Here is a 10907-nt window from a genome sequence, read left to right as displayed (position 1 = left end):
GAAAGTTTTACAATTAGGCTGATGACCACATTTGGCTAAGCCCTGATAAGCAGGCAAAAACAAACTGACTTAAAAGAGTATTTGCTTATCCAGTAATCTTATTTTAATTTAATATTATTACAAGTGGGGAATGGAAAATACTTTTAAAAGTGGACTTTCCTTTAGTATCTATTAAAAAAAATCATGCACCTTCTTCAAAATCTAAAAGGACCATATAATCAGGCAATTCACTTTACTTGATTGCATGCTTAGTTAATCATTTGGAAGTCAGATGATTCAATTTAAATTAATGCAGTTGCAATATGTAAATATCTGAACACAAACTAACTACTAGCTGAAACAATAGCTTGTGAGTTTCTAGTGCTTCTCTATACTCAGTATTGGCAAAATGAAGGAAATTTGATCACATTCTCCATCTTAACAAAACAGCTGTTCTTTTAAAAGCACTTGGTGTATATTTCTGTTTTTCTTATGAACATAACTCCATTTCTTCTCCAAATGAAAGCCTCTTCAGGCTAACATAAATTGAATACTGACTAAGGAGCATGATCGATAAATTGCTGGTATACTGTATAGCCAACATATTTCTATAAAACCCATTTAATTCAAGATAGCAGCAACAGCAGACCATAAAGCTAAAAGGGTGGCATATTAGGAGTTGTAATTCAACAACATCTCGAGAGTAACAAGTCCTCCATCTCTGCCTTAACATATTCACTGCCACTTGCTTGAAGACAGCTGTATTAGCAAAGTTACCTAATGTAGTCCAGACTGAATTTGCTAACTATGGCAGTAAGCTATCCCCCGCACCCGGCCGCCAGGTTCTGTTACTCACTATTCTTTAATTAATGATCTGACAGGTATTATGCAGATCAATCTAAATGTATCCCAAGATAAATCACATTTTCTACCATTGTGCTTTGCGGATCCATCTAACTCAGTATCTGGTGGGACATGCTCTCGCTTGCCACGGCCAACTCACCATGGGACAATGTCACAGCTAACACACCATGGGAAAACTTGCCACGGACAAAACAGCGTCACACTGATTGTCTCATTCAGTTACTTTTATTAGTAGTGACCATGTTTTTGTCGAAATTATTGTAACTCTTGGATTTCTGGATTGACTTTCTTAATGATTTCATTACGGGCCAGGGTTCCATTGAAATTAACTTAACTTTTGGATTGGTTGAACTGCCCTGTGGCAAGTTGGTCTCATTCTGCTCAGGCTGGATTTTAGATAGGTGTGCCTCCTTTTTTTTGATGAGTCTGCAGTACCAAAGCTTTCTATCGGCTCTGAAATTTAGATTTAGCAAGATCTAAAACAGAGAGTCTACTTAATAAGCAGCAGAAAATGTGTTTCCTCCCCCCCCCCCGCTTAAGAAAAATGGAGCTAGATGATCCCATTTCCCAAAAAGATGCAGCTTTAGCTCTTCTTTCAGTTGTGATCTCTCTTCTTTTTCATGTTCTTTATTCTTTCTCCTGATGAATGTTCGGCATTGAAACTGATGATGTAAACGAAGCCCCCGCTGCTGCTGTCTGGTTTTGGTTACAATGTCTGTTTGTTGACATCTCACGTGAAAGCTTGCTGTGTCTCTGTCTCTGTCTCCTCCGTTTCCCTTCTAATTAGGCTTTGCCCTCAATTAAGTTAATGATGCAACTTCTTTCCCCCTATAGATCATTTGCCCCTGCGCTCAATTAGCAGAATACTGAAAGGCGCATCCCTCTTTGGCCAGAGTTGGTTGCCTCCTGGGATTGTTGGTTGTTTGGCTCAGAGAAATTCTGGGCAGGAAGAGAAATTGTTTACTGGCACTGCACAACCTGACACAATTGAGGCGGAGAGGAAATCCGATGTTGGTTGAGAGACTGATTGCAATTTAGCTCAAGGTGAGGAAAGGACCTCTATGCAATGGTTGACCTTAAGAGGAAAACCTCTTTGCCTCCCATCAGAATCTGTAGACAAACCAAATCTTCCTGTGTAGATTCTATGCACTTGGCTCTGTCTTTAAGAAGAGGCTGGACAACCATTTGTCTGAAATGGCATAGGGCTTCCTGCTTGAGCAGTGGGTTGGACGAGAAGATCTCCAAGGTCTCTTCCAACTCTGTTACTCTGTTATTTCGTAGCCCTGGCACAGGGCCCTATGAACTGTGATTATTTATTCCTCCTGCTGCTGGAAAGTCAAGTCTTAAAAAGATGATGTGAGAAGATAACCTACAGTTCCGATGTGAGCTGGCACAAAATGAACGCACGTCTGGATGTGGCATGAGAGCCTTGGTGGAGCAGTGGGCTAATGCCTCCTTAAGTAACACCAGCTGCCTGAAATTAGTGCAGGTTCGAGTCCCACCAGGCTCAAGGTTGACTCAGCCTTCCATCCTTCCGAGGTAGGTAAAATGAGGACCCAGATTGTTGGAGGCAATTAAGCTGACTTTGTAATAATGCCGCTTGGGGTGTGTGTGAAAGCCCTAATAAGCAGGCATATACATAGAATGAAGGCTACTGCTAAGCTTGTAAGCCGCCCTGAGTCTTTGGAGAAGGGCGGGATATATAAATGGAATTAAAAAAAATGGTTGAAGATACAGACATCTGAGCAAAATCTGGAGATACAGTAAGCCTTTCTACCGTTCTAGAGAAGAAGAAAAAATGCCAGTCACTACTTGTTTAAGACTAACCCAGAAATTCTACAAACTGGAAAAAGTATTTGTGAATATGTGATAGGGTTTCTACAAATCAGAATGGATCTATCTAGGACAGGGGTTTGAGAGTTCATGTCCTGCAATTTGGATTTTTGCTAGTGTAAATAACAGAATAAAGGGACACGGTGGCTCAGTGGGTTAGGACACTGAGCTTGTCGATCAGAAGGTCGGCAGTTTGGCGGGTTGAATCCTGAGTGCCGCGTAACAGAGTGAGCGCCTGTTACTCGTCCCAGCTTCTGCCAACCTAGCAGTTCGAAAGCACGTAAAAATGCAAGTAGAAAAATAGGGACCACTACGGTGGGAAGGTAACAACGTTCCGTGCGCCTTTGGCGTCTAGTCATGCCGGCCACATGACCACGGAGACGTCCTCGGACAAGCGCTGGCTCTTCGGCTTTGAAACGCAGATGAGCGCCAGCCCCTAGAGTCAGAAACGACTAGCACGCATGTGCGGGGGAACCTTTACCTTTACCTAAATAACAGAAAGCAGGACTATCTACAGCAGAGGCCCCCTAACCTTTTGAGCACCAAGGACCAGTTCTGTGGAGAAAGATTTTTCCACGGACCAGAGGAGACGTGGTTTTGTGTGCTGCCTGCATCCAGCAGATAGGGCTTCACTTGTCTGTGTGGCCCGGTTGCTGTTATGGTGCAGACCAGTGCCGGTCCACGGACCAGAGGTTGGGGACCCCTGATTTACAGTATACTCTGGTTGGATCCAGCAATGGTCTCCTGGCATTTTTAAATAATTTTTTCCCCCTGGATTCCAGAATTCAGTGAAACAGTAGGAATTCTGGTGCACTTGTTACTTCGGTATTCAAGTTTTTGATTCTCTATTGACTGACATAAGGAATAGTCTTTTGGAGCAAAACATGATGCTTCAATTGAAAACATAAAATGTTTCAATTGATTATCTCAAGATACAGACATTGCTGATTTCCCAGTACGTAACTGAGATTGGTTTATCTAAAAAATTTCGTACTTGCAGTTTAGGAAGACTGTTAAGGAATCCCAAGTTCTAAATTAGACTTGGAAGCAAACAAACAAATAAATAAACAAATAAAGAGATAGATAAAATCCCCAAAGTCCTTAATTACAAATGTCTATGGAGATTCTCAATCATTCAGGTTGTCCCAAAGATGCTTTTCCAAAAGGCAACTGGACTTGCTTGGTTTTTTTATTTGAAAATATTTTGCTCCTCATCCAAGAAGCTTCTTCAGATCTGAAAGTGAAATGTTTTCAAAGAAAAAAAAACAAGACAGTTGCCTTTTGAAAAAGTACCTTTGGTACTGTATGGTCTTCATTGCAAACCACTCCCATTTGTTGGCAGGAAAATTATGTGGACACATCCATGATGCCACCAGAAATCAAGCCTAATATTTTATATTTATATAAATGTTTATAAAGTTGTTTCTGATTCACTGTAATTACAGCAACTGTCTTAACTCCAAATAGCATTTCTTTCTCCCATCTTGATAATGCTAGAAACAAGTGGAAAAAAACAACAAACCCTTATGTGGTCCCTACACAGCAGAAGATGGGCAATACATACATACATACATACACACACACACACACACACACACACACACACACACACACACACACATATATATATATATATATATATATATATATATACACACACACACACACACACACACACACACACAGAGTATATATATATTAAGCATGGATTTTCCTTAGAGTAGAGAATCTGAAGGGAATCTGAATAGAATCTGAATAGTTAAGCGTGCTTATATCATTTTTTTTAAAGGCAAAAAAGTATATAATAGCTCATTGTTCCTCCAGAATAAGTACAATGTAATCACCCTTGGATGCAAGTCACATCAAACATCACAAAAAGCATTGTATAACAGCCAAAAAGTCTTTCTCAATAAATCTCTATATAAGCCTCATTTTCTTATCGTATTTGTTCCTGTTAGCAAGTGTTATGAATCAGCACAGGAACAAATAGCCAAGGGGAAGAGATAATTAAAACGAAAGTATGAAATGTTTTATGTATAGATATCAGATCATTGCGAGATAACAAGTGCAGGTTTCAAAAATCAAAAACATGTTTTCCCAATGTAGCCATTCAGATTGGTAGAGATCGTTTGCACAAGCGGTTGCAGACCACATAGTTAATTGTTTGCAGTGCATTGCCTGTATGTAAAATAACGCAAATAGAAATCGAATCCAAATGGATAGACTTTCTATTGATGGATGTGAGTTGCCAATTTCCTCTCTTAAGGGCCTTCCTAGAACCTGCCCATTCACAAAGGACAGAGAAATCAAAGGCAAAGGGGCACATGAGTTAGTGCAGGGAATGGCAGCAAGGGAGAAAAAAGTAATCAACTCTGTCTCATCACCTCCTCCTCTTAGCAAATACACACTGGTATTGCAATAGTGGTGAGTATCTCTACCTTGGGTGGAGGATGAAGGTGGAGGTGTGTCCTCTGAGCTTGAGGGTTGGTTTCTGAATGTTTTGTTACCAGGTTAGGTAACATCTTCAGTGAAATTTAGGGGATGTCAATGTCAGTGTTCTTCTGTTTAACAGAAAGTCTGTCCATTTGGTATTCTTCACAAACTGGTATTCTTTTTATACAGAAACCCATGAATCTCAAGTCAATGACCTAGAGCAGGGGTAGGCAACCTTGGTTCTTTTATGACTCATGGACTTCAACTCCCAGAATTCCTGAGCCAGCATGGCTGGCTCAGGAATTCTGGGAGTTGAAGTCCACCAGTCATGAAAGAGCCAAGGTTGCCTACCCATGACCTAGAGTAGTGATCTAGTGGTAATAATCAAGGATTGCCAGGATGTAGTAAGTGTGGCTTGATGCTGCTTCATCTTGTTGCCCTCTTAGCTGGATATAAATCTCCTTAAACTAACTGAACTAACATCTGAATAGACCCATCCATGACTGCACCCATGCAAACATCATTTTCTACAGGTATAGGTGTAGAGGGGAAATAAAAAGTTCTATAAAATGTACAATTCCATTAGTGCTTGAGAGGCAGAATGCATGCTAAGAAAGCTACTGTACAGAAGAAGCAAAAAAAGTGTTGCACAATCATGCCTATATTTTTGATTTTATAATGATAGACGTTATGGCTTCTAGGGATTTCTAGGCATTAGAAGATAGCTTTTTATGCTACATGGTTTTCCCTCCTTCGTCTGAACTAGCTGTTGTCCTGTTTTTCCTTCTGTATGTGGCATGGAGAAGAGACACAGTCTTGTTCCCTGCAGCAAAATATTTTAGGATTGCTGCATTGAGGAATGCCTGCATACACAGCCTTCACACGTGCATGCATATTCATTAATCATGTGAGACTGCCTGCATAGCAATCCTATTCTTGTTTGGGTACAAATGGATCCATCACAAAGGGTAACAGTGGTTTAAGCAACACAGGAAACAACTTTTGCGTGTTAATATAGCTGGACTTGGGTGTTTTCTTTCCTCTTCAGTAATGAAGGCATGTGCTTGTACCTTACGTGTGCACTTTTGGGGTGGGGTCAAAAGTTGTAACTAGCATCTGTCAAACAGAAAAAGGAAATGATGGATTACCACAGTGTGTTTCTAATGCAGAGAGGGTGGATATACAAGGAAGTGTAAAATCGTCTTACACTATAAAGTATAAACAAGGCAGACTTCCAAAGTCAATAGGTGCTTCGTTGAATTCAACAACAGAGGCAGCTCTCATGAGTTCATTTAAATGCTCTGATGTTCAGATCATTTGCCTCTTGGGTTTTACATAACTTCAGTTTCTAACAAGGCATTGGCCTTGCCCTGGACTTATACCTCTGAGCGAATTCAACATGCAGTAAAACACTTTATCCCCTTCATTGCCGGGTCAACATCTCTCTTGCATCTGTTCATACATCATGTACATCTATTAAGCCAGGGGACCCCACTATCAGGCCATGGTCTATTTGGAATCGAGTCACGCAAACCTCAGGCCAATGTGCATGAGCATGCAGCTCGATTTGTGCGAGCAGTGGGCCGGCATGCATGCACGTGCACACGCAGCTCAACTTGTGCAAGTTGAGTTGCACACACATATGTGAGTGTGCCAGCCCACTGCTTGTGCAAGTCAAGTTGCATTACACGTGCGTGCTGGCCTCCCACCCCAGCTGGGCTGCCAAGCCACAAAGACTGGAGACCTCTGTGCTAAGCCCTAACACAAAATCACTTTCCTTGAAGACTTCCACAGGACTGAGGGAGGGATTACTTGGCATATGCTGTGAGAGGAACAGAATTACTTGAAAACCTGGGTTTCCTGATCCTAATGTTGGGCTTAACTCCCAAGTACAATATGTAAATAGAAGGAATAAATACAATACACCAGGGTCCCCAACCCCCAGTCCATGGACTGGCACCAGTCCATAGCATGCCAGAAACCGGTCTGCACAAACAAGCAAAGCCCCATCTGTAGGATGCATGTAGCACACAAAACCATGCCCCCTCTGGTCTGCAAAAAACCCTCTCTCCATGGAACCAGTCCCTGGTGCCTAAAATGTTGGGGACCTCTGCAATACATCCATGCTTGTTCCGATCTGACAAAAAAGGATGCCACGATTACAAATATATACTTGACTTTTTGGGGGGTTAAACATTGCATTCTTTTAGAAATAATTTTCTAGGGAAATTTTCTAATATTCAGTGCAGGTATCTTCTTGTATTATTATCATAATAATGCATATTTGAGCAAAGTCAATTTCTCAGGCAGTGGTGCAGACTTCTCCAACTTGGTCCCCTCCTCTAATTCTCAAAATTACCCATCAGTACAAGAGACAGTGCTGATCTGCCAGTCATGTTTCTTAATGTTTCTGGCTTGATTTTTCTTAAAAACAAGCCTGTGAAAAGTGGGAAAATATAGCAGCTTCCCTGCATGACTTTCCTAAGAGAAGCAGGTAAAGACTAATCGTTTTTTTGGTGGAAATCTTACTGAGAGCCTCTTGTACCTTGTAGCACATTTCCTTAACTTGCAAAGACTTTTTTTTTTAAAAAAGTGATCATTTTAAGTTGCTACTTAACTTCCCTTGAATAATCTCCCCGTCACAGCACTGTGGGCTTCTCACCCAAAGCAATGTGGGGAAAAAAAATTAGTGACTGAATACCACTAGCATGGAAAATTTGAGGCAATGAACAGTAGAAACATAATTTTTGCAAGGTCTGAGATTGTATGCACATATAAAACACCATTATATCCCATTCAGTTCTGAATCCTACTTGTGTTACTTGCAAAAACTATAAATATTGTGAAACAAACAAACAAAAAAACACATAGCAGATCATAGGGAAATACTAAATCTCTCTTCTCTGTACTGATGTCCAAAACATGTTGGACAACAAATTAATACCATTAATGCTCTTCTGAAAGAATGAGGTAGAAGAGAACAATGAGAGGAAGACAGAGGGAATTTTTAAACAACAAACCCTTCCATCATCCGAGTACCTTCTGAAGGTACTAGAGACTGAATTGTACTGTTATGATTGCTTACGATCTTCAGTTTTAATCAGGACACCAAAAACATAGGCATATTTACTTGCTTGTAGGTCTATACAAGGGATGCGGTGGCTCAGTGGGTTAGGACGCCGAGCTTGTCGAACAGAAGGTCGGCAGTTTGGCGGGTCAAATCCTGAGTGCCGCGTAACAGAGTGAGCACCTGTTACTCGTCCCAGCTTCTGCCAACCTAGCAGTTCGAAAGCACATAAAAATGCAAGTAGAAAAATAGGGACCACTATGGTGGGAAGGTAACAGCGTTCCGTGCGCCTTTGGCATCTAGTCATGCCGGCCACATAACCACGGAGATGTCCTCGGACAAGCGCTGGCTCTTCGGCTTTGAAACAGAGATGAGCACCGGCCCCTAGAGTTGGAAACGACTAGCACGCATGTGCGGGGAACCTTTACCTTTACCTTTAGGTCTATACAACTTGAAGAAGCCAACTGGCACTTGCCCTTTCTGGGTAATAGCCAATAGCTAGTATGAAAAAGTAATTGCTCCCTTAGATTTGGTCCTGGTTGCACCCACTTTAGCTGCAACCAAACACTTCCTCTAATTAGTGATTAGGCTGTCACCTCTCTGAGCAGAAATTATGGCCCATTCCTTCAATTCAGTAGCATTCAAGGATTTTCTAGCATGAATTGCTCTTTTCAAGTCTTATTTTTCTATGGGGATTAGGAGTGCCTTTGATTTGGCTATTCAAAACATCAAGTCTGTTCTTTATTCCTTGTATGCTTGCTTATATATGTTTTAGATTATTGTCTTCCTCTATGATTTACTTAAGTTCAGTTGATGGACAAATGTCTAATATTCTTTAATGATGTCTAGGCTTCAAGGTCATGAGATGCCAGAGCACCCCCAAATTATGGCCATACTTCACTATTATTTCATATTTAACCATTTGTATATAGTTCTTATTGTAGAATGTAGTGTTTGGTATCTGTCAGACATAACTACTGCTGTGTAGTCTGAAAAATTCTACTTTTGACTCATCTGCCCATGGATCATTTTTCTGGAATACTGAAATGTCATCAAGGTGCTTTTTAAAAAAATGAACTTGACATGTTTTCTTAGTGAGATATGACTTGCACCATTTTGTTCTGTATGAATCCAATTTTCATCCCTGAGCTACAAATATTCTCTTTTACTGAACTGATTCTGCTAGAGGTATGATGACATTTTTGACAGTGGCACATTGCATGTTAGAATGCTTTGTTATGAAATCAGTGAATAAGCACCAACTTTTGTGCAATTTATTTCTTTTATACATCAAGAACATACCTGAAACTCTGACAATAGTATCAAAGTTATGTAAAGAAAATAATACAATGTAAAAGGGAGTGAAATGTTTTTCATTTAACTGTTGTTGTTGTTAGCTGCAAAGTCGTGTCCGACCTATCGCGACCCTATGGACAACATTCCTCCAGGCCTTCCTGTCCTCTACCACATATAACTGTATCACAGGCAATTTCCACATAGCTATTTATGTCTCACATTCAACATTTTCCATTGAAGCAACTCTCTCTCTCTCATTTATCTTTGCCTGCCTGCCTGCCTGCCTGCCTGCCTGCCTGCCTGCCTGCCTGCCTACCTACCTACCTACCTACCTACCTACCTACCTACCTACCTACCTATCTATCTATCTATCTATCTATCTATCTATCTATCTATCTATCTATCTATCTATCTATCTATCTATCTATCTAACTTCCACAACTGCTTTTAGTCCGACTACTTAACCAAAACACCATGATGGTTCTCTCTATAAAAGTTTGCTTTCTTATACAGCAAATGCAGGGAACCCGTGGCCTTACAAACCTGCTGAACTACAAGTCCCAGTTTTCCCCACCACTGGCCATGCTGACTGAGAATGACACAACATGCACTTCCCACCTGTTTCATGACTAAAGATGAATGTGACAGCATTGTCAAACATGGATATTTGGCAGCTGTTTCATCTCAGAATCAGTTCCCCTATGACTTTAGTAACCTATGACAACACAGAGGGATCTGTTCATACCATTGTATGCTTTTGTCTCCCACTCTTTATAGTGTATCCCAAGACTTTGCTTCTGTGTCCTGATAGCTGACTGAAAAGATAATAATGGAACATTTACAGCTACCATGCCCTGAAATCTACCACACCATCAGCTGTTGCTGGACCACACTCTGTTTTAGATATCCTGCTGTTCTCTTGCCAGTTCTTCAGAGTCCAGGATGGAAACAATGGAAAGTCTAATAATGCTTTCATACCACTTTAGGAAGAAAAGGAAAAAAAGATTCAGTAATTCAAAACATCGAAATTCAGAGAGAAAAAAGAAAGTTGTCTGGCCCCTATGACAAATGGTTAAAAGGAAAGGTTAACTATTTGGGGGGGGGAATGAAATGAACTTGTACAAAAATGCAGTTTGGGAAAGTCAGATTCTTTATTGAAGGTGACTCATTGGCGACTCTCACGTCAGCACATCAAAATGTCTTTTCATTGAAAACATGAATTCCCACTGAAATTGAATTCCCCATCTCTCCTCCTCCTCCTCCTCAGTAATGTTTATTTATAAAAGTCTTAAGTACACTTTCAATCTTATGGGACTCTAACTGGTGATACCCGGTTTCTTTCTAATTACACCAAAGTGTGATGTGGATTCATAGTTCCCTGTTCCCCACCCTTTCATACAGTAAAGTAGTCACAGGTGCAGAGTGATGGCAGGAA

This window comes from Vipera berus (assembly GCF_964194415.1).
Source record: "Vipera berus genome assembly, chromosome: 4".
NCBI classification, from domain to species: domain Eukaryota; kingdom Metazoa; phylum Chordata; class Lepidosauria; order Squamata; family Viperidae; genus Vipera; species Vipera berus.
The sequence above is the reverse complement of the archived record's forward strand: the minus strand, read 5'-3'. Positions refer to the sequence as shown.